We start from the raw sequence: 22096 nt of genomic DNA on the forward strand, positions 1-22096 counted from the left end.
ATACTTTATTAACATAGAACCTAATGTATTTCCTAAAACAACGCTACCTTTTTTTTTCCCCCAGCATCACTCGTTCCAGTAATAGCAAGCATTGTTGTACACTGATATATAATAAGTTTTTAGTATTTCCGTGAAGTCATGCAATGACATTATGTTTATGGCAAATACTGTGATGCAACCAAAAAAATAAATTATACCAAGGCATATGCACATATAAGATGTACTGTCTTGTCTTGTATCATATGCAGTATAATGCACCAATGTGTATTTCAGAACTTGTAAACACAAACAATGTTATCTCCTACTGTCTGTGTTCAATTCTCTGACAGTCTCCGTCATTATGATAAGTATCACATCCTTCTAAAAATAATCCTACTACTATATTATACTATTCGGCAAAGAATGCCTTAACATATATGTACATTAAATGATGCACACTATCAGGATGTGTCAGGTGATTTCGTTTTTACTCACATTGCTGTACTCATTGTTATTGTAATTTGCTCGACAAAAGTCATTCTCTGTTTTTACAGTACAACTCTTGTATTCAAATCAAAACACGTTCTTAGCCTTGGGTCTGTTCTGACTGGCTGACTGTTGCCTATGAGGCAATATGAAGAGAAATCTATGAACACTGGATATGTGATGATCATCAACATTCCTTCCAGCAGTAGTCGTACTAAGTAAATCATAATTCTATAATGGCACAGCCTCAGTGTTGTGTGGTTGATTCATAAGGCAGTACAGAAGAGCAGCTGTCAGTAGAATCATGAGCAGTCTAGCTGTAAATTATGAGTCTATGGAATTAACAGTGTTTCTAATTTATTAAAAACTGTACGCTGTTTTGTTGTACTACAAGCTTTTTTTTATTTTATTTTTTAATTTAGATTCAAGGTATGCAATATTCCCCAGTTTTTCTCCCCAATGGAAGGATAGAAATGGACAGGTAAATATTACTGTTTGTACGTAATTGTGGTCAGGAAAAATAACTGACAGTAACCTCACCTCTCATCACATTTGAGTTATTCCACATTGTTAAATTATTCTTGTACCCTTTTTCGAGGCTAGCAGCTTTCTTTTAGTATAGCTAGTTATGTTTGGCTTGTATAAGGACAAGAAGCATGAAGCAGTAGAACCTATAGTAACAGTTCAGTGTTAATATAGTATACAGGCTAAGTTGCTTTTCCCCTTTCTCTCTCTCTCTCTCTCTCTCTCTCTCTCTCTCTCTCTCTCTCTCTCTCTCTCTTTTTTTTTTTTTTTTTTTTTTTTTTTTTTTTTTTTTTTTTTTTTTTTAAAAAGGTTAAATTGACTTCTTGGTCGTCCCTGAAGGTTGTCCATCTTCATGTGGTCCAAGAAACTGTATGAATGAATAAACATAAATGAAAAAAGAAAAAAAACAAATAGTGATAACTGAATGTATCAATACCGGATGCGGCTTCAACCTTCAGTGCATAATTTATTCATGACGTCATAGAAATAGAAGGAGAAAAGAACACTGATAATATTTCTTTTGAATCTGTATTTGTTTTTGGTTTTTAGGTTGTGGTAACAGACCAATCCATAGCACAACCCAAGGTTAAGGATGGGTTTGAAGATGGCAGTTTGGTTGCAAGTTGGCAAACCAAGTGAATCAAATATGGAATTTATGATGTGGTGCCACACTGAGTAGTGATAGCCCGAGTTCTGTGTTAGGTTGGCAGTACTGAGTGCTTCTGTTAATCCAAAAATCTTGTTAAATATCGAGTTAATATTGGGAATGATAGATTCTTTGTGATACAGGCTGCACTACAATTTTGTCACCAGTGTCTAGTCTAGATTGGAGGGGGGGGGGGGGTTACTATAACAATCAAGTTGAGAATTTCTACAATACAAATCACTCAGACATGTAAGAGACCCCGTAGTTGTATGTTTATGCAGTATAAAGCAACATTTTTATTTTTGAAGTGCCAAACACTCATTTGAACACTTTATGGTTTTATGTCCTCTTCTTTGTATTCCTTGGTCACATAAATATTGCACTGAGCATTTGCATTAGTTTTTAAGATTCTGCCAGTCACATCCATGCCTTTCTGTCTTAGTGGTTGTCAATGAAATGGCAGTATATGAGATGTTGATGTGGATTTTCCAGACAAATTTGTGGAAAAGTCAGAGCATAGAATTAAAACAGAAATTAAATGTTAGTAATGTATCATGTACAGTAATGGTTTTTCCATTGCATGAAGAGAATAAATTGTTAATGTTGAGTAATCAATATCAGCTGTTAATGGCATTGTATTGTGCTTGGTAAAACAAACTGTTTTAATTGAGATACAACAAAGCAGGTTGGAATGTTGATGGCTGAATAATTTTCATTTCACAGAACAGCAACGTGCAATTTAAACTTCTTGGCACTATTTGTTAGACAGCCCGTGAATGCTCATTGTGCCTCTGAAAAAGTCTTTGAAGTCAGGTTTCATTTGAATAATTTTGTATTTTGCGCTGTCTCTATGCAAACGTGACATTAAACCTTAATCTTCGTTTTTCTAAACAAATGTTGTATTACGTAGGGATCTGTCTGATGTGCTGACAGCATATTAACTGTTAAGGGAATACATGATTAATTTCAACTAATAACAACACATACTCACAAAACATTTCCAGCTAGAGTACTGAGACATCTTTGTCACATAATCTTGGACACCTGAGGCTGGTTGGTAAGATGCAAAACACAACCTTGTAATGTTCCATCTTTATAAGAATAGTGTACACCAGATCAACAACATACCTAATTAAGAGAACTTTATATCATTCCTAGAATTCTGGAAGAACGGCGCAATATGGCTTCTCCTCTGGAGTTGTCATCATTGGCATCCATTAGCCAGCTGCAGCTGTGTCAGAGAAAATGTGCTTCATCACTTAACTGCTCCTGCAGTAATATGTTTCCTTCAGGTGTGCTCCCAGGACTCTGTTTTTTGTCTCCACTTTCTATGACCTGTGCTGGTACAGTTTTATTTGGCACAACCAGTCATTTTTTATCGTTTTTTGAATTTATTGTTGAACTACTTCGTTTTTAATAGTCACGATCAGTAACATCTGTTTGTGTCACACTGCATTCCAATTTATACTCTCTTCATGTTACTTAATACTCGTGGGATTGCAGAGTGAATGTGTCACTCAACAGCATAGTATGTGCTGTTCTGAAACTAACTAACAGATTTAAAACTGTCTTATAGATTGAGACTAAACTTGGGTTAGAGTTTAGGTGCAGCATCTAGTTTGTCTGCCTGAAAGTTTCACTTGCAGATGTTTTCATTTATCTGTCACTGGTGTGTTCTTTCAATGCAAGTACAGTACAGTGTGGAAGAAGCTTAGGTTTTACTGCTGCATAGTTACTAAGAACTTTCAGCTTTCTCTGAAATTCAAATCTTTGACTCCCGATTTTATTTTTCTGTTCTCCCCTCTCTCTTTCTTTCTGCCAGTATCGTGTTTGTCCCTGCACTACATTTTATTCTGTGTTAATTTACTTTTTCTTAATACTGCTTTTGTTGCACTCTTGGTGAACATTATCTTTTACAAACAATAGACTTTATCACACAGTTCCTCATTTCAGACTTTAAAATATTAAGCCGTTCTGTTGTCAACATTGTTTTCGATTCACTGTAGATTGGTTTTATCCATTACATGGCTAGAGGCACAGTTATATGCCGTATCATGTTTCCATAAATTGTTAGATGTTTTAAATGTCCTGGTGGTAAACTCTGTATTGAAGACAAATGCCCTCACAATTTAGGAATTATAACATCGAGCAAAACTACCGAATGTAAATTCTGTTCTTGTTGTTGCTAGTTTGATGCAGCTCCCCACACAAATCTATTCTGTACAAGTTCCTTCATTTCTGAATAACTTCTGCAACACACGTCTTTTTAAACCCGTTTAGTGTATCCATTCCTTGGTCTCCCTCTACAGGTTTTACTTTCCTCTGTTATAAAATTTTTGATTCATTGGTACCTCACAATATGTTCTATCAACCACTTATGTTAGTCAAGCTATGCAATAATTTTTTTACCTCCAATTCACTTAAGTATCTCTTCATTAGTTATTCGCTCTACCCATCTAATTTTCAGCATTAGTTTGTAGCACCACGTTTCAAAAGATTTAGCACCACATTTCAAAAGATTCTGTTCTCTTTTTGGCTAAACTGCTTCTTGTCCGCATTTCACTTCCATGCAAGGTTACACACCCTACAGATGCCTTCAGAAAAGACTTCCTAATATTTAAATTTACATCAGATGTTAGCAGTTTATCTCTTTTTTTTTTCAGAATTACTTTTCATGAGTATTTATTTATTTGTTCATCATTGAGCATTTGACACAACAGTATAGATGTGTCAGATACATTACAGAAGTAATCTATGGTTATAGGGAATGTGTACATAGTAGGGTCCGCAGCTCGTGGTCTTGCAGAGCGTTCTCGCTTCCCGCGCACGGATTCCTGGGTTCGATTCCCGGCAGGGTCAGGGCTTTTCCCTACCTCGAGACTAGGTGTTGTGTCATCTTCATCATCATCATCATCATCATCATCATCATCATCATCATTCATCCCCATTACGATCGGAGGAAGGCAATGGCAAACCACCTCCGCTAGGACCTTGCCGCATCATCCCCTACACTTTTCGGAGTATGGGACATTATAATCATCATCATCCACAGTAGGATAGGATTAGACAAGGATTGGGCAGCAAATTGGCCAGGGCTTTATCAGTGGAACCATTGCAACATTTATTGTAGCAATTCAAGGTAACCATCAAAAACTCGAGTCAGGATGACCGGTTGGTGTACTAATTTTTGTTCTGCTCAAATGAATACTGGCTTAGCCACCTCGCTCTGTGCATGACTTTGAAAGAAAACCACATGTACCTACTCTGCAAACAGGTTATCATGCACAAGAAGTATAATTAGAACATGAAGCTTTGTTCTGTTACACTTCTGAAAAAACATGTAAACACATGAACACATTGTTTAAAATGCCTGAAAAATATAAGCAGAAAAAGCCTGCCAACTCTACATCCATCCCAGATTTATTGTAACACATTCCCTTCTGTGAGGAAGTTTATAGAATCACATTAGAAACAGGTAAAACAGGAAACCAACTGCAGCAACATTCTTGCACAGAGAAAAAGACTGCATATATCTTACATCTGTTAACAAATTAAAAAGCACTCAACAATAAATGAGGGACTAGTATTTCTGAAAGGTAACATGTTCACTTACATTGTAGAAACGCTCCTCAACAATGTTTTTAACTCTTTAAAAGCCATTTCTTTGTCCAACCTCTTGATGTATGTTAGTAATGCATTGTAAAGAATTACACCAGAGAGCTCACATGTCTTAGAGGACAAGTCATAACCTTCACAGTTGTGAAGTATCCCAATTCTATTCAGTGCCTGTGATTACCACCTAATCTTCAGCAGTCTTCTGTTGCACCACATTTCAAAAGCTTCAATTGTCATCTTGTCTGAACTCTTAATCGTCCATATTTTGCTTCCGCACATGCTACACTCCATACAAATACTTTCAGAAAAGACTTTGTTATGCTTAAATCAGTATTCAATGTTAACAAACGTCTTTTCTTTGGAAATGCTTTTTCATGCCATTCCCAGTCTACTTTTTATATCCTCTCTACTTCGGCCATCATCAATTATTTTGCTGCCCAAATAACAAAACTTATCTACTACTTCAAGTGTCAATTTTCCTAATGTGATTCTCTCAGCATCACTTAATTTAATTCGTCTACAATCCATTGTCCTTGTTCTGCTTTTGTTGATGTTTGTCTTACACAGTACACTCCTTCCATTCAACTGCTCTTCTGTCACTGACAGAATTACATTGCCATCACCAAAGCTCAGAGTTTTTATTTCTTCTCCCTGAATTTTAATTCCTACTCCAAAATTTACTTTTGTTTCCTTTATTATTATTATTATTATTATTATTTGCTACTTTTGGCCCTTGAGATCGTGCAGCCATCTCTCAATATCAGATTAAAGTTACATTTATCTAAAAATGTCCTCATTAGTTTTAAAATTAATGTACTAATTTGATGAAGGAGCATTGTTATGTTAGTTGGTAATGATGATGAGGTCTGATTAATGGTTTTGTGAAATCTATTTGCTGGTTTGCCTTCAGTTTACATTATGCAAAAATGTAAGTGACACCCCCTACTGTTATTCCATAACTTTCACAATAAGGATTAGCTCGAATGTGTATTCAGTGAAAATGGCTAAAGAATGATCCATGGTGATTTGCCTTTTCATGTAAATGACCATTAGCTCTATCCCAAAAAGCTACTCCATAAGCTGCAAGGGACTGAAGGTAACCAAAGCAATACATTCTATTTCCTTCTGAGTTGGGTACTAGAGTAACATGTTGACGTGAATCTCTATGAGAGTTTTATTACATGGTCTTTCCAGTTTAGATCTGGATCAACACACATTCCTATAAATTATGTATAGTGTATTGCTTTGCAAATATGATTGAAGCCATATGTGATTACAGGTTTTCTCAGCATATTTCAGCCATGAAATCTTCTATTTGTTTTCTATACCATTTATCCTCCTTCTTTACAATTTATCTAAAAAATGTGACAGTATCAAAAGTTTTTAAACAATCAAATACATCTCCTACAACACTTTTGTTGTTTTCTAGGTTTCTAAATAATTCATCTGTGTAAACCATTATTGTTGTTCCTATACTTTCACCTGTTAAAAAGCCATGTTGATCGCTATTCAGCAGCTTGTGGTTGTTTTAAGTACTTGCTGAGTTGATCTTTCATTAATGTCTCAAATATTTTAGAGAATTTGGAGAGGAGTGATACAGTTAAGTAATTTTAAACTCCCTTCACTTTGAAATTCCTGATCTGTAGGGGAACACTCCCTCAGTGAATGATAAATTAGGAATATGAGCCAAGGGCTTTGCATTTTTTGAAGCAGTACAAGTAACCAGTACCTCAATTGCACCTGTGAAATTCAAGCTTAGCATATGGAAAGCATCTTTAGTATTATCAGTCTGCATTTTATATCCCCTCTCCTCTGGTCATCATAGGTGATTTTGCTGCCCAAAGACAAAACTCATGTAGCATTGTTAGCATCTTATCTCCTATTCTACATCCTTCAACATAACCTGCTTCAGTTTAACTACATTCCATTCTCCTGCTTTGCTTTTGTTTATGATTATCTCACAAAAATTATTCCACATGTATAAATTTCACAGAGGCCCAGAACTTCCTTTTTTTCCCTTTTTTACTAATTTTACTCACTTCTTTATTTTTAAACTACTAGAAGGACACAATACCAGCTAATTGGAAAGCCAGAAGTGGTGTGCACTGCCCCTTGCTCCTGTCTCCTCTCCCAGTATGGTGTGTTCTCTCATTCTCGAAGTTTTGAAGTGATGTATTGAGCCAGCCACAGATTCAGTCTGAGAGAGAATCAAAGAAGAAATCTATAAAAAAGGAAATACATATTTCTAAAGTAAGCTAATGGAAGTTTGGAAGAAGTTTTAAGAATTTGAAGAAAATATGTTATAAATTGGCACCATTCCTCACAAGCGACTTCTAATCAAGCTGCGGCCTGTGGGGTATCGTCTCAGTTGTGCGACTGGATTCATGATTTCCTGTCAGGAAGGTCACAGTTCGTAGTAATAGACGGCAAATCATCAAGTAAAACTGACGTGATATCAGGTGTTCCCCAGAGAAGCGTCCTGGAACCTCTGCTGTTCCTGATCTATATAAATGACCTGGGTTCTCTTAGGTTGTTCGCAGATGGTGCTGTAATTTACCGTCTAGTAAGGTCGTCTGAAGACCAGTATCAGTTGCAAAGTGATTTAGAAAAGATTGCTGTATGGTGTAGCGGGTGGCAGTTGACACTAAATAACGAAAAGTGTGAGTGATCCACATGAGTTCCAAAAGAAATCCGTTGGAATTCAATTACTCGATAAATAGTACAATTCTCAAGGCTGTCAATTCAACTAAATACCTGGGTGTTAAAATTACGAACAACTTCAGTTGGAAAGACCACGTTGATAATATTGTGGGGAAGGCGAGCCAAAGGTTGCGTTTCATTGGCAGGACACTTAGAAGATGCAACAAGTCCACTAAAGAGACAGCTTACACTGCACTCGTTCGTCCTCTGTTAGAATATTGCTGCACAGTGTGGGATCCTTACCAGGTGAGATTGACGGAGGACATCAAAAGGGTGCGAAGAAGGGCAGTTCGTTTTGTATTATCACGTAATAGGGGAGAGAGTGTGTCAGATATGATATGCGAGTTGGGATGGAAGTCATTAAAACAAAGACTTTTTTGTCGCGATGAGACCTATTTACGAAATTTCAGTCACCAACTTTCTCTTCTGAATGCGAAAATATTTTGTTGAGCCCAACCTACATAGGTAGGAATGATCATCAAAATAAAATAGAAATCAGAGCTCGAACAGAAAGATTTAGGTGTTCGTTCTTCCCGCGTGCTGTTCGGGAGTGGAATGGTAGAGAGGTAGTATGATTGTGGTTCGATGAACCCTCTGCTAAGCACTTACATGTGAATTGCAGAGTAATCATGTAGATGTTGATGTAGAAATTACCAAAATACTTAGTCTTAGTGTGCATTTAGTTTGTCACATTTTCAGTCTAACATGTGAATTTGTTTCTCTTTTTGTTCTACTATATTTTAGAGGAACGCGTGACTTACCTTTCGTCAGGTGTGTGGGCTTTGAAATGTTGTCTCTGTGAACTGTGCCATAATGAGGAGTTTTAATGGGCTGTAGGAGAATAACAAGGGACAGTTCTAATCTTATAAAGACGGACTGGATTTTTTTCTTTTTAAATGTAGTTTCTACAAATGGGTTGCGTTTACATTTCTGTAATAGTAATAATATTGCATAACAACTATACAAGATTCAGAAGCGATTGCTTTCAAATCTTCTTCAGGTCAGTCCAGGTTCATTGAAGGTTATTCCTTCAATAAAGACGTTTAAATGCCAATCCTAATTTTGGTTCAGCTGGGTTAGTGCTTAATCTGTAATGATTTAAACATTCATGAAAGGGTGAGTGGTCCATTTGACATCAACAGCAGAGTGAAAACTTGCCATGGATTTCTCTGTCCATTACACCTCTCTCACTGTCATGATGATAAATGTGCATAATCATATTGGAACTGTTGTCCTATTTACATTTTTGTTACATTTATGCATCATGCCATCTGTCTCAGTGTTTTAGTAAATAAACATCAGACTACAAATTCTAATCTATGGGAGTTAGGATATTTGTGGTAGTTTATCAAATTGCCACTGCTAGTAATGTTTTGTGCGTATGAAAAATGCCAATGATGGCTGTTGTTTGAATTCAATACTTGACTCTGCCCCCTTTTTCCCATAAGTTTGGGCGAATTGGTCCACATATTGAAGGAAAACAAGGGCATATATCACTTCCGATAGTAGCATGCCGAAGAAAGAATTTCATAAAAATCAGTGGTTTGGTTGGTGATTAATTTACATGTAGTATTTAATGCAATGTTTCAAATTTTGTAGCAGTGTTTAGTAGTAGTAGTAGTATGTTATGAAAGTGTGGGATGGCAATGGTTAGGAAACTGGGCTGGCATCCCTCAGGGTCAGGGTTAAAATTCCGGTCTTTCTATTTTGATTTAGATTTTTCATGGTTGCTCCAAATGACACGAAAGAAATACCAGTTTCTTCCTTAACAGAGTAAAATCCTGGGGATGATGATTCATATCTTTCATCAACCAAGCCTGCTTCATCTATGCTACTTGTTCTAGCTTCTGTTTAACTGGATGAACAGGAAAAGAAATTAACAGAAGAGTGAAAATGGTGTGCTGTTCTGTTCATTAAATTAAATAGGGTTTACAAAACTATGCTTCTGATTTGTCTGAAAAGAGAAGTCTGCAGTCTGTGTGTATAGTCAGTTACAACAAATGGCAGTATGTAATTGACTTTATATGTAAAAAAAGTCATAAAAAGTGTGGGTTGTTCAGTAATCAGTGGAGAGCTCTGTGTCATGAATTATTAGTAGACAGAGGAAAGCAAACACATTGGTTAAGGAAGTGATGTAATTGTGACTAACGAAAATGGAACCATAACAGAGGAATGTATCTAAAACCGAACCAGAGGCTGAAGGCTTGTGGTCAAGTACACCAGTGGTAGATTCTTTGTCTGCTGGGAAGATAATGATAAGAATCATCAGTTTTTAGGGAACAAAGAGCCTGAACAGGTTAGAAATAAAAATTAAACTGAGGTGAGCCCTGTGTATAGCTGGTGAATTTATTATATATGGACATGGGAATCACAGTGCTGTATTCCAAAAGGTTAGTGGGGAGAGGGGCGAAAGGATGACACAACAGAAGGTATTTGAAAGAGAGTAAGAAACAAAATGAGGAGCATGGGAGGGCAGCAAACCCCTCCCTTGCTGCCCAGAAGAAAAAAGAAAATGAGCTTCACAAACCAAACACACATCCTGTCTGTTTATAAAGAAACTCCACCACTAGCATATATCTTTTATGATATTTCATCTCTCTGTCACCGAATTACAAAAGTTTTGCACCATCACTGTTACTTGATGGATTACAGAAATACAAAATTATACTTAGACATTCACCAGATACACCATACATGGAACCTAATGTGGCTTCAAGATCACAGTACTTTTCAAGTGGATGGAAATACACACACACCATCTCTACACAGATTGATGGTATTGCCTGGTATTCCCTTGGTATGTACCATAGAAAATTTCTGGTCACCCTGTTCTGCCGCCACTTTCACCATAGACAGTTCCGCTTTGTGGTGCAAATGACACTGACGGTGCCATTTTCAGCTGTGCACTGCGATTTCACATGACAATCGGTTTACTACATAGCTTCATGGACAACAAATTTCCACCAAAATAAAGACGTCACTTATATTGAATGATATGTTTGTACAAATATATATATATAACTTTCTTTTTACATTATGATTTAATTATGTGTGTGTGTGTGTGTGTGTGTGTGTGTGTGTGTGTGTGTGTGTGTGTGTGTGTGAGAGAGAGAGAGAGAGAGAGAGATTGAATATGTCTTTTTACTTAATAAAATAAATGTTTCTATAATTTATAGCATATCATGTATTGGAAGCAGGCTGAGGGGATCATAAAAATATTCTGCCTGCAGGCATCAATCCACTTCTAGTTTTAACTGAAAATTTCTGAGAACTTCCAGTATCCTTGTATCATCAGTTGACAGTGTTTCTTCTCAGGTTACCAGGTAATGTAATAAATACATGAATACAGGAAGTGTCACTTTTATCTTAACTTTTCCTTCCTAGCAGCAGAACAGTATGTACAAATTCTATTCAACCTTTACTCTGTTACATACATTGAAGGTGGTAGGCAGGTAGGTATTGTGAAGTAGTCGCAGTAATGTGTTCAGTGACCAATAAAGAGCCTTTCATAGTTTGAAAATAATATGTAAGAAACTGTGCTGAGTTTCTTCCAACTGTCTCTCTTCTATAAAACTTCTGCCCCTTGGTTAAAGTCGCACTGGGCCTGTAGGGTTGATGAACTGTGGGGGTCACTGTTCACCAATATTTTCTCATATATTTACTAAAAATATTACTTTACTTCTGTACTACGTGTGAAGGCAGTGTTTAAGAAAATTTTGTTCACTTATCTGAGCCGTCATAGATGCTATGTTCTTTTGTTTTCGCATACCGACAGGTTCTAAACAACATTCGACTGCTCATTATCCTGCACAGTCAAAGATTGTGCAAATACTTTCTGTATCCAGTATAGTGGCACTCTTATTTGGTAATGGACCCGTGTTACTGGTATAATTTTATTGTAACTTTAACCTCTACAATCTTTTATGTCGATATCTATATATTTATTTTTAAAACTCTTGATTACTCTGAGCAGATTGTAAAAAATTGCCCCCACCCGTGTCTAGAAATAAGATAAATCTTTCAGCAGGCTAGAATGTAAAAAGATATTGTGTAATTAAAATGAGTTGGTCAGTGTTTGCTAAATACAGTGTTTAATGTAATGGGGTTGAAAAATATTTACACATTCTCTAAAATTTTAATCTTATTTCATTCAGTATATTTATATTACTACTTTGGATGTGATATTTTTCCTTCATTTACATAAGTGCTGATATGTTGTGATAAGGAAAGTTGGATTTGGTATTTAGTTGTGGAAGTCCAGGTAATTACCATTTCACAGAGAATCAGAAGTTTCCTCCTGACATTAGTCCACATACTGATAAGAGCTTAATAACTCCTTTTAAATGCTCAGATATTTTTCACCAGTATTGTTCTTCTATTGGACCTCTTTGACAAAATGCAGAATCGATGCACTCACCGTTCTTCCGCAGTGTATTGTACTGTCTTCACTCTGATTTTGACTAGTATTCTGCCATTTTTCCAGTGGTTGATTTTTTTTAAGAAAAGGCCTTCAAGACCCAAAATTTTTCAAAGAAAACAAATGAGATGACTTTCAGTTCATGAGTAGCAATACCTTCAGGAAGAAGTGAATACACAGATGCTGTTTTGACAGCAATGTTTTCTTATTGAAAAAGAATGCCATTGTATTTCCATCTAATTTTGAATGCCAGTCCTGTTATATCGGATGAAAACCGTTATCTATTCTTTCCGAAATCACTTAGACCTTTCTGCTCTGCATTAACACATGCTAATAATTTTATGTTTTCTGGGTTATTAGTCGTAATGGTTAGCTTTTTATTGTCAGGAGTCTTTGTCAGTTTGAGATACCTTCGGCAGTAACTGCAGATCTACATTCAATTTCAGGCGCACTAATGAATCTTATTGAGAAAAAAATTATTCAACTTTTGTGTTTTGTACAACAAAACTACTTATTTCTTTAATTGTTTTCTTTTCTCTTTTATGTTAGTGCAATGTTGTCATCAGGTTAAAATTACGTGCATGGGGAGAGAAAAATGGATACAACTGAACACAAAAAACTGAAACAGCTGACAATCCAGGCATACAAGACAGTTTCATATCTTGTTCAGGAAAGTCGCTCAGGGATAGAGAAAGATAAGTTTTTCTCACATCGTTGTGATATGGTAATCAACACACGTTTTCAGGTTCCCTGCTCGTGTTTCGTAAAAGCAGAACCAGTAAGGATCGTTTTGTTCGTTTGTCTGACAGTCCGACTCTTAAGAACAGTTTTTCACAGAAATGAGTAGACATATCAAGTTCAAATATCAACGTCGATGGTTCCTTGGCGGTTTAGAAATTTTATGCTTCTATGTCAGCGCAATCAAAATATTTGGCCATTTATGTTATGTCACATATTTCGATACACGCAAACGCACTCATAGGGCTTCCCGTGGATGTAGGATCATGAAGTTTTGGAAGAAGCGAGGTTGTGGAGTACAAATGAAGTAAAAAGATCTGAAAATTGTTAAATTATATCACACAAAAAATCTTTTTGCCATTAGATCATATATTACATTCATCATCTGTCAAAAGCATAATAGACGAACATTGCTGCATACAAACATAAGACATAAATGTTTCAGTAAGTAAATGAAAAATATTTTATTAAATCTTTTACATCTTCATATATAAACTGAAGTCCCCTGCTCACTTCTTTCCGTATGTCAGTGCTACTCTGAGGAACTATTGTAGAGATTTTGATACAATCCGAATTCCCGGGACCTATATCTTGTCAGCAAAAATCTCTGAGATTCTCGATTCCCAGGGTGAATGAACTATGTATATACGTGATTAAGTTCGTACGGAATATTCAGTGCGCGAGTCTTATTCGCACTTGGCTCATTTTTTTACTGTGTAATGCAGGTATAAGAGCATAGTGATTCCTTGCTACGAGCTCCACCCAAACGATCCCAGAACGAGCAGAGTCATTAAAAGACCTACTGACAATTTCGAGGCGAGGTATGTACCACTATGGACTGTTGGCCAATTTGAACTGCAACAACAGGAAGTTTCGTGCTCAGTCGTGAGGTTAGTTTGCAACTGTAGGTCACGAGAAAATTCTACTTGGTCGTCTGTATACAGGATAGTAGAAAGAAAACACGATTAAATGCTTTGGTGATTTAGCGGTGTACAGGGGGCGAAATTTAGCACACACAGGTTGCACCGTTCGCAGCAGACTCCAGGCCCGTTACGAATAGAGTCTGAGATCGTATGACAAGACACAGCGCGGACAACGTGCGGTCTTGGCGTTATCTTGTTGAATGATAACGTCACGGAGACCTCGTAGGTAGGGCGCAGCCACCGGGTTTAAAACGTCGGAAATGTAACGGCTGGTGCCCAATTTACCGGCTATGCGAAACGAGGGTGAACGTGTTGTAGGCCTATAACCAAAGACGCCACAGCCCATGACGTCAAGTGCTTGGAGCGTATGACGATGCGCACCCTCTACTCGTTGATACATTCATCGTGATGATGTGCGCGGAATTGGGACCCGACTGTTACAGCATGCTGTGATCTGTGTGCAGCGCCTCTCTCTGCTGTAACGTTAACGGAAGCCATAACAACGGTCCCCCCACTGGCCTCACAGTCCGTGATGTAGCAGGCGTCGCCGCACTGTTGGTGTTGATACTTCTCTTGCTGCTAACAGCCAGCCCACTTCGGGACCCAAGGTTTGTGACGTGACTGAGCAATCCTGCGCGAACGATCAAAATCCGTCATGTCGAGCGCATGTCGCGCAAGGCCTCTGGAGTCCTGCATTGCACTGAATGCTGCCTTCCGAAACCACCGATTCCGCATTCGGATAACAGTAGTCATTGTTATTGTGCAAAACAAGTAGCTCTTTATTCGCAGGGAGCAATGAGTGGTATAGACAGAGGATGTCTAGTTGATTCAGTATTTTGAGATGTCAAACGGCTCTAAGCACTATCTGAGGTCATCAGTCCCCTAGACTTAGAACTACTTAAACCCAACTAACCTAAGGACATCACACACATTCATGCCCGAGGCAGAATTCGAACCTGCGACCGTAGCAGCAGCGCGATTTTGGACTGAAGCGCCTAGAACAGCTTTTGAGATTTCCAGAAGGCTTATGATGCGGCTAATCGCAAGCGACTTCTACATCTACATCTACATTTATACTCCGCAAGCCACCCAACGGTGTGTGGCGGAGGGCACTTTACGTGCCACTGTCATTATCTCCCTTTCCTGTTCCAGTCGCGTATGGTTCGCGGGAAGAACGACTGTCTGAAAGCCTCTGTGCGCGCTCTAATCTCTCTAATTTTACATTTGTGATCTCCTCGGGAGGTATAAGTAGGGGGAAGCAATATATTCGATACCTCATCCAGAAACGCACCCTCTCGAAACCTGGCGAGCAAGCTACACCGCGATGCAGAGCGCCTCTCTTGCAGAGTCTGCCACTTGAGTTTGTTAAACATCTCCGTAACGCTATCACGCTTACCAAATAACCCTGTGACGAAACGCGCCGCTCTTCTTTGGATCTTCTCTATCTCCTCCGTCAACCCGTTCTGGTACGGATCCCACACTGATGAGCAATACTCAAGTATAGGTCGAACGACTGTTTTGTAAGCCAGCTCCTTTGTTGATGCACTACATTTTCTAAGGACTCTCCCAATGAATCTCAACCTGGTACCCGCCTTACCAACAATTAATTTTATATGATCATTCCACTTCAAATCGTTCCGCACGCATACTCCCAGATATTTTACAGAAGTAACTGCTACCAGTGTTTGTTCCGCTATCATATAATCATACAATAAAGGATCCTTCTTTCTATGTATTCGCAATACATTACATTTGTCTATGTTAAGAGTCAGTTGCCACTCCCTGCACCAAGTGCCTATCCGCTGCAGATCTTCCTGCATTTCGCTACAATTTTCTAATGCTGCAAATTCTCTGTATACTACAGCATCATCCGCGAAAAGCCGCATGGCACTTCCGACACTATCTACTAGGTCATTTATATATATTGTGAAAAGCAATGGTCCCATAACACTCCCCTGTGGCACGCCAGAGGTTACTTTAATGTCTGTAGACGCCTCTCCGTTGATAACAACATGCTGTGTTCTGTTTGCTAAAAACTCTTCAATCCAGCCACACAGCTGGTCTGATATTCCGTAGGCTCTTACTTTGTTTATCAGGCGACAGTGCGGAACTGTATCGAACGCCTTCCGGAAGTCAAGAAAAATAGCATCTACCTGGGAGCCTGTATCTAATATTTTCTGGGTCTCATGAACAAATAAAGCGAGTTGGGTTTCACATGATCGCTGTTTCCGGAATCCATGTTGATTCCTACATAGTAGATTCTGAGTTTCCAAAAACGACATGATACTCGAGCAAAACACATGTTCTAAAATTCTACAACAGATCGACGTCAGAGATATAGGTCTATAGTTTTGCGCATCTGCTCGACGACCCTTCTTGAAGACTGGGACTACCTGTGCTCTTTTCCAATCATTTGGAACCTTCTGTTCCTCTAGAGACTTGCGGTACACGGCTGTTAGAAGGGGGGCAAGTTCTTTCGCGTACTCTGTGTATCCCGTCAGGTCCAGTGGACTTTCCTCTGTTGAGTGATTCCAGTTGCTTTTCTATTCCTTGGACACTTATTTCGATGTCAGCCATTTTTACGTTGGTGCTAGGATTTAGAGAAGGAACTGTAGTGCGGTCTTCCTCTGTGAAACAGCTTTGGAAAAAGGTGTTTAGTATTTCAGCTTTACGCTTGTCATCCTCTGTTTCAATGCCATCATCATCCCGGAGTGTCTGGACATGATGTTTCGAGCCACTTACTGATTTAACGTAAGACCAGAACTTCCTAGGATTTTCTGTCAAGTCGGTACCTAGTATTTTACTTTCGAATTCACTAAACGCTTCACGCATAGCCCTCCTTACGCTAACTTTGACATCGTTTAGCTTCTGTTTGTCTGAGAGGTTTTGGCTGCGTTTAAACTTGGAGTGAAGCTCTCTTTGCTTTCGCAATAGTTTCCTAACTTTGTTGTTGTACCACGGTGGGTTTTTCCCATCCCTCACAGTTTTACTCGGCACGTACCTGTCTAAAACGCATTTTACGATTGCCTTGAACTTTTTCCATAAACACTCAACATTGTCAGTGTCGGAACAGAAATTTTCGTTTTGATCTGTTAGGTAGTCTGAAATCTGCCTTCTATTACTCTTGCTAAACAGATAAACCTTCCTCCCTTTTTTTATATTCCTATTAACTTCCATATTCAGGGATGCTGCAACGGCCTTATGATCACTGATTCCCTGTTCTGCACTTACAGAGTCGAAAAGTTCGGGTCTGTTTGTTATCAGTAGGTCCAAGATGTTATCTCCACGAGTCGGTTCTCTGTTTAATTGCTCGAGGTAATTTTCGGATAGTGCACTCAGTATAATGTCACTCGTTGCTCTGTCCCTACCACCCGTCCTAAACATCTGAGTGTCCCAGTCTATATCTGGTAAACTGAAATCTCCACCTAAGACCATAACATGCTGAGAAAATTTATGTGAAATGTATTCCAAATTTTCTCTCAGTTGTTCTGCCATTAATGCTGCTGAGTCGGGGGGTCGGTAAAAGGAGCCAATTATTAACCTAGCTCGGTTGTTGAGTTTAACCTCCACCCATAATAATTCACAGGAACTATCCACTTCTACTTCACTACAGGATAAACTACTACTAACAGCGACGAACACTCCACCACCGGTTGCATGCAATCTATCCTTTCTAAACACCGTCTGTGCCTTTGTAAAAATTTCGGCAGAATTTATCTCTGGCTTCAGCCAGCTTTCTGTACCTATAACGATTTCAGCTTTGGTGCTTTCTATCAGCGCTTGAAGTTCCGGTACTTTACCAACGCAGCTTCGACAGTTTACAATTACAATACCGATTGCTGCTTGGTCCCCGCATGTCCTGACTTTGCCCCGCACCCGTTGAGGCTGTTGCCCTTTCTGCACTTGCCCGAGGCCATCTAACCTAAAAAACCGCCCAGCCCACGCCACACAACCCCTGCTACCCGTGTAGCCGCTTGTTGCGTGTAGTGGACTCCTGACCTATCCAGCGGAACCCGAAACCCCACCACCCTGTGGCGCAAGTCGAGGAATCTGCAGCCCACACGGTCGCAGAACCGTCTCAGCCTCTGATTCAGACCCTCCACTCGGCTCTGTACCAAAGGTCCGCAGTCAGTCCTGTCGACGATGCTGCAGATGGTGAGCTCTGCTTTCATCCCGCTAGCGAGACTGGCAGTCTTCACCAAATCAGATAGCCGCCGGAAGCCAGAGAGGATTTCCTCCGATCCATAGCGACACACATCATTGGTGCCGACATGAGCGACCACCTGCAGATGGGTACACCCTGTACCCTTCATGGCATCCGGAAGGACCCTTTCCACATCTGGAATGACTCCCCCCGGTATGCACACGGAGTGCACTTTGGTTTTCTTCCCCTCCCTTGCTGCCATATCCCTAAGGGGCCCCATTACGCGCCTTCTAATCAAATTGCGTGCCTATGTGCTACTGTCTCAGTTGTGCGACTAGATTCGTGGGTCCCTGTCAGAAAGGCTACAGTTTGTGGTAATTGATGGAAAGCAGCGACTAAAACATAGATTTTTTTTTTCGACCGGTGCTGACGTTCACCCTCTTGTAAAATCTTCAGTTGATAAATACGAATTATGAAATGTGTACACAAGATACACTGAAGCGCCAAACAAACTGGTATAGCCATGCGTATTCAAATACAGAGATACGTGAACTGGCAGAGTACGGCGCAGCGATTGGCATCGCCTATACAAGACAAGTGTCTGTCGCAGTTGTTAGATCGGTTACTGCTGCTATAGTGGCAGGTTATCAAGATTTAAGCGAGTTTGAACGTGGTGTTTCAGTCGGCAACGAGCGATGGAGCATAGCATCTCCGAGGTAGCAATGAAGTAGGGATTTTCCCGTACGACCATTTCACGAGTGTACCGTAAATATAATGAATTCGATAAAACATCAAATCTCCGACATCGCTGCATCCGGAAAAAGATCCTGCAAGAACGGGACCGACGACGACCTGAAGAGCGTGACGGGAGTGCAATCCTACCGCAGATTCCTGCAGATTTCAGTGCTGGGCCATCAACAAGTGTCAGCGTGCGAACCATTCAACGAAACGTCATCGATATGGGCTTTCGGAGCCGAAGGCCCACTCGTGTATCCTTGATGACTGCACAACACAATGCTTTATGCCTCGCCTGGGCCGATCAACACCGACATTAGACTGTTGATGACTGGAAACATGCAGCCTGTTCAGACCATTCTCGTTTCAAATTGTATCGAGCGGATGGACTTGTACGGGTATGGAGACAACGTCATGAATTCATGGACCCTGCATGTCAGCAGGGGGGGGGGGGGGGGACTGTTCAAGCTGGTGGAGGCAATGATGTGGGGCGTGTGCTGTTGGAGTGATATGGGACCCCTGATACCGCTAGATACGACTCTTGACAGGTGACACCTGCGTAAGCATCTTGTCTGATCACCTTCATCCATTCATGTCCATTGTGCATTCCGACGGACTTCGGAAATTCCAGCAGGACAATGCGACACCCCACATGTCCAGAATTGCTACAAAGTGGCTCCAGGAACAATCTTCTGAGTTTAACTCAGATAGTCCTGAATTACTTGTTTTTCAAAATTGATTTATATCTTATCTACAGTCGTTCACAAGGTTGTAAGGAAGAACGTAAAAACATTTTTGAATATTTATTTTTATTTAGTATTTCCAAAAATGGGCGTCCTTCCAGAAGGACGTCAGGACAATAAGGGAACATTTTTTTAAAGTATATGACATTGCACAATTAACTTGTTTTGGTTTTTATACTTTCAAATAAACATAATTAATTTGAATTATGGGCTAAAACAGCTAATAAATACAAAAAACAAAGAAAATAACCTATACACATATTTTATGCACTAGTATGATAAGACAAAAAGCAACAAACGTGAAGTGGTTGTCACATTTTACGCACATAGTAGTAGTTTTTTTGTGGCAACTTCGACATTTCAGCTGCTTCTTCTTTTTTGTTATCTCATCCGTTGGTAATTCAGCAACGTAATGTTTTCTTCCATCAAATCTAGAATCTAGTTTTGCCCTCGTACTAGGACGTCCTCTGCTGGTAGTGACTCTTTTGTTACTTTCAAGATTTGCAGTGACAATTCGACGACGAAATGTCAGATCTATGGGTTCTTCGTTTTGCTTGTAAAGATCCCAGGCATTTTGCTCTGCAATGTCTATAAAATGTGCAATGATCGGGAAATACCACTTTTTCCCTCTTATGGAGCATCAGCGTCAGCTCGATCTATGCCTCCCATATGAGTATTGTAGGAGTGTAATAAGTTAGGTGGAAGCACGCTATTCCTTTTCTTTCGTTCCCTGGAAAATCTTGCTACAGAGCGTAGTGGTTGCACTCAGTCAAAGTTGGTGGCTACAGTAACAACATTGTTGTTATTCCAACGTATAATGGAAATCCCAGATGCTGAGTCAGAACAAATTTCATATGATCCTCTATTTTCTTTTATCATTTTATCTACAGATGATAGAGTACAATTCTTAACTCTGTTTCCTCTTATTGTTCCTGTTGCTTCCACACCCCTCTCTTTTAGGTCATGTAGCGCAGTAGCATTGAGCTGACTTGCTGGTAATTTATCTACACTTGGATTTTCTTCAGCACCCAAATCTTCACCTGCTACGTCATCAGTTTAATTTAGAGGAGGTGTAATGTTACATTCACACCCGTATTAGGTATTTCCTCATCTTTTGATTCTAGCATGTCCTAAAGTTCCATAAGTGTACATCGTTTTCTGTGAATACGAAATGACAACATATTACCCTGACGTCCTTCTGGAAGGACGGTTGAAAACATTATTGAATTACAACTGACGAAAACTTTCAGTCGTAATATGAATCCATAAATAATATAAGTTAATTCTTTAAGATATTATATGACAAGTTTCAGAATTATTGACGCAATATGGAATAAAATATACACACCCATCGATGACAAGGTCAGTCAGTTTGTCCATGGTAAAATCGGCCCTATTTTCAAGACACAGTTTCTCACTCACTATGAACGACAGCGTCAAATTGACTCTCGCAGCGCGCAACTGACTCTGCGTACTTCATATAACAATGTGTCACAGTCCGTTACAACAATGCGTTATTCGCAATAATAAGTAATTTCAACAGTGAGTGACGTCGTCCTTCCAGAAGGACGTCAGGGTTATCTGGGTTAAACATTTCGGCTGGCCACCAAATTCGCCAGACATGATCATTAGTGAGCATATCGGGGACGCCTTGCAACGTGCTGAGTTCCACCCCTTCGTACTCTTCCGGATTTATGGACACCCTGCAGGATTCATGGTGTCAGTTCCCTCCAGACATTAGTCGTGTCCATGCCACGTCGTATTGCGGCACTTGTACGTGCTCACTGGGGCCCTTCACGATATTATGCAGGTGTACCAGTTTCTTTGGCTCTTCAGTGTATATGCATGATGAGAAAAGGGGCGATTGATGGTCATTAACAAAAAGTGTTAGGGTCTCCTCATGAATACTAAAAAACGTTAAATTGCGATTACGCGATAAATCACAAATCTAAAGGCTGTCAGTTCAACTAAATACCTAGAGATTACAGTTACGAATAACGAAATTTGGAACGATCATGTTCTTGGGAAAGCGAACCAAAGAGTGCGTTTAATTAGCAGAGCACTTACAAGATGCAACGGGCTACTAAAGACGGCGCAGACTCGCGTGTCCATCCTCTGCTAGATCACTGCTGAGGTGTACTGGCATCCTCAGGAGGACATCGAAAAGAGTAGAGAAGGGTAGCGCGTTTTGTGTCATCGCTAACTATGGGAGAGAGTGCCACGGATACGATAAGCGAATTGGTGTGGCAAACATTAAAACAAAGGCGCTTTTCGTTGTGGCGAGATCTTTCACGAAATTTGACTCACCAATTTTGCCCGCCGAATGCAAAAATGTTGTGTTCAGTCCACTTATGTTGGGACAGCTGATCATCGTAATAAAACAAGCGAAATCAGAACTCGCGCGGAAAGATTTAAGTGTTCGTTTTTCACACGCGCATTTCTAGA

Source organism: Schistocerca cancellata, chromosome 9, assembly GCF_023864275.1.
Source record: "Schistocerca cancellata isolate TAMUIC-IGC-003103 chromosome 9, iqSchCanc2.1, whole genome shotgun sequence".
In the NCBI taxonomy this organism is placed as follows: domain Eukaryota; kingdom Metazoa; phylum Arthropoda; class Insecta; order Orthoptera; family Acrididae; genus Schistocerca; species Schistocerca cancellata.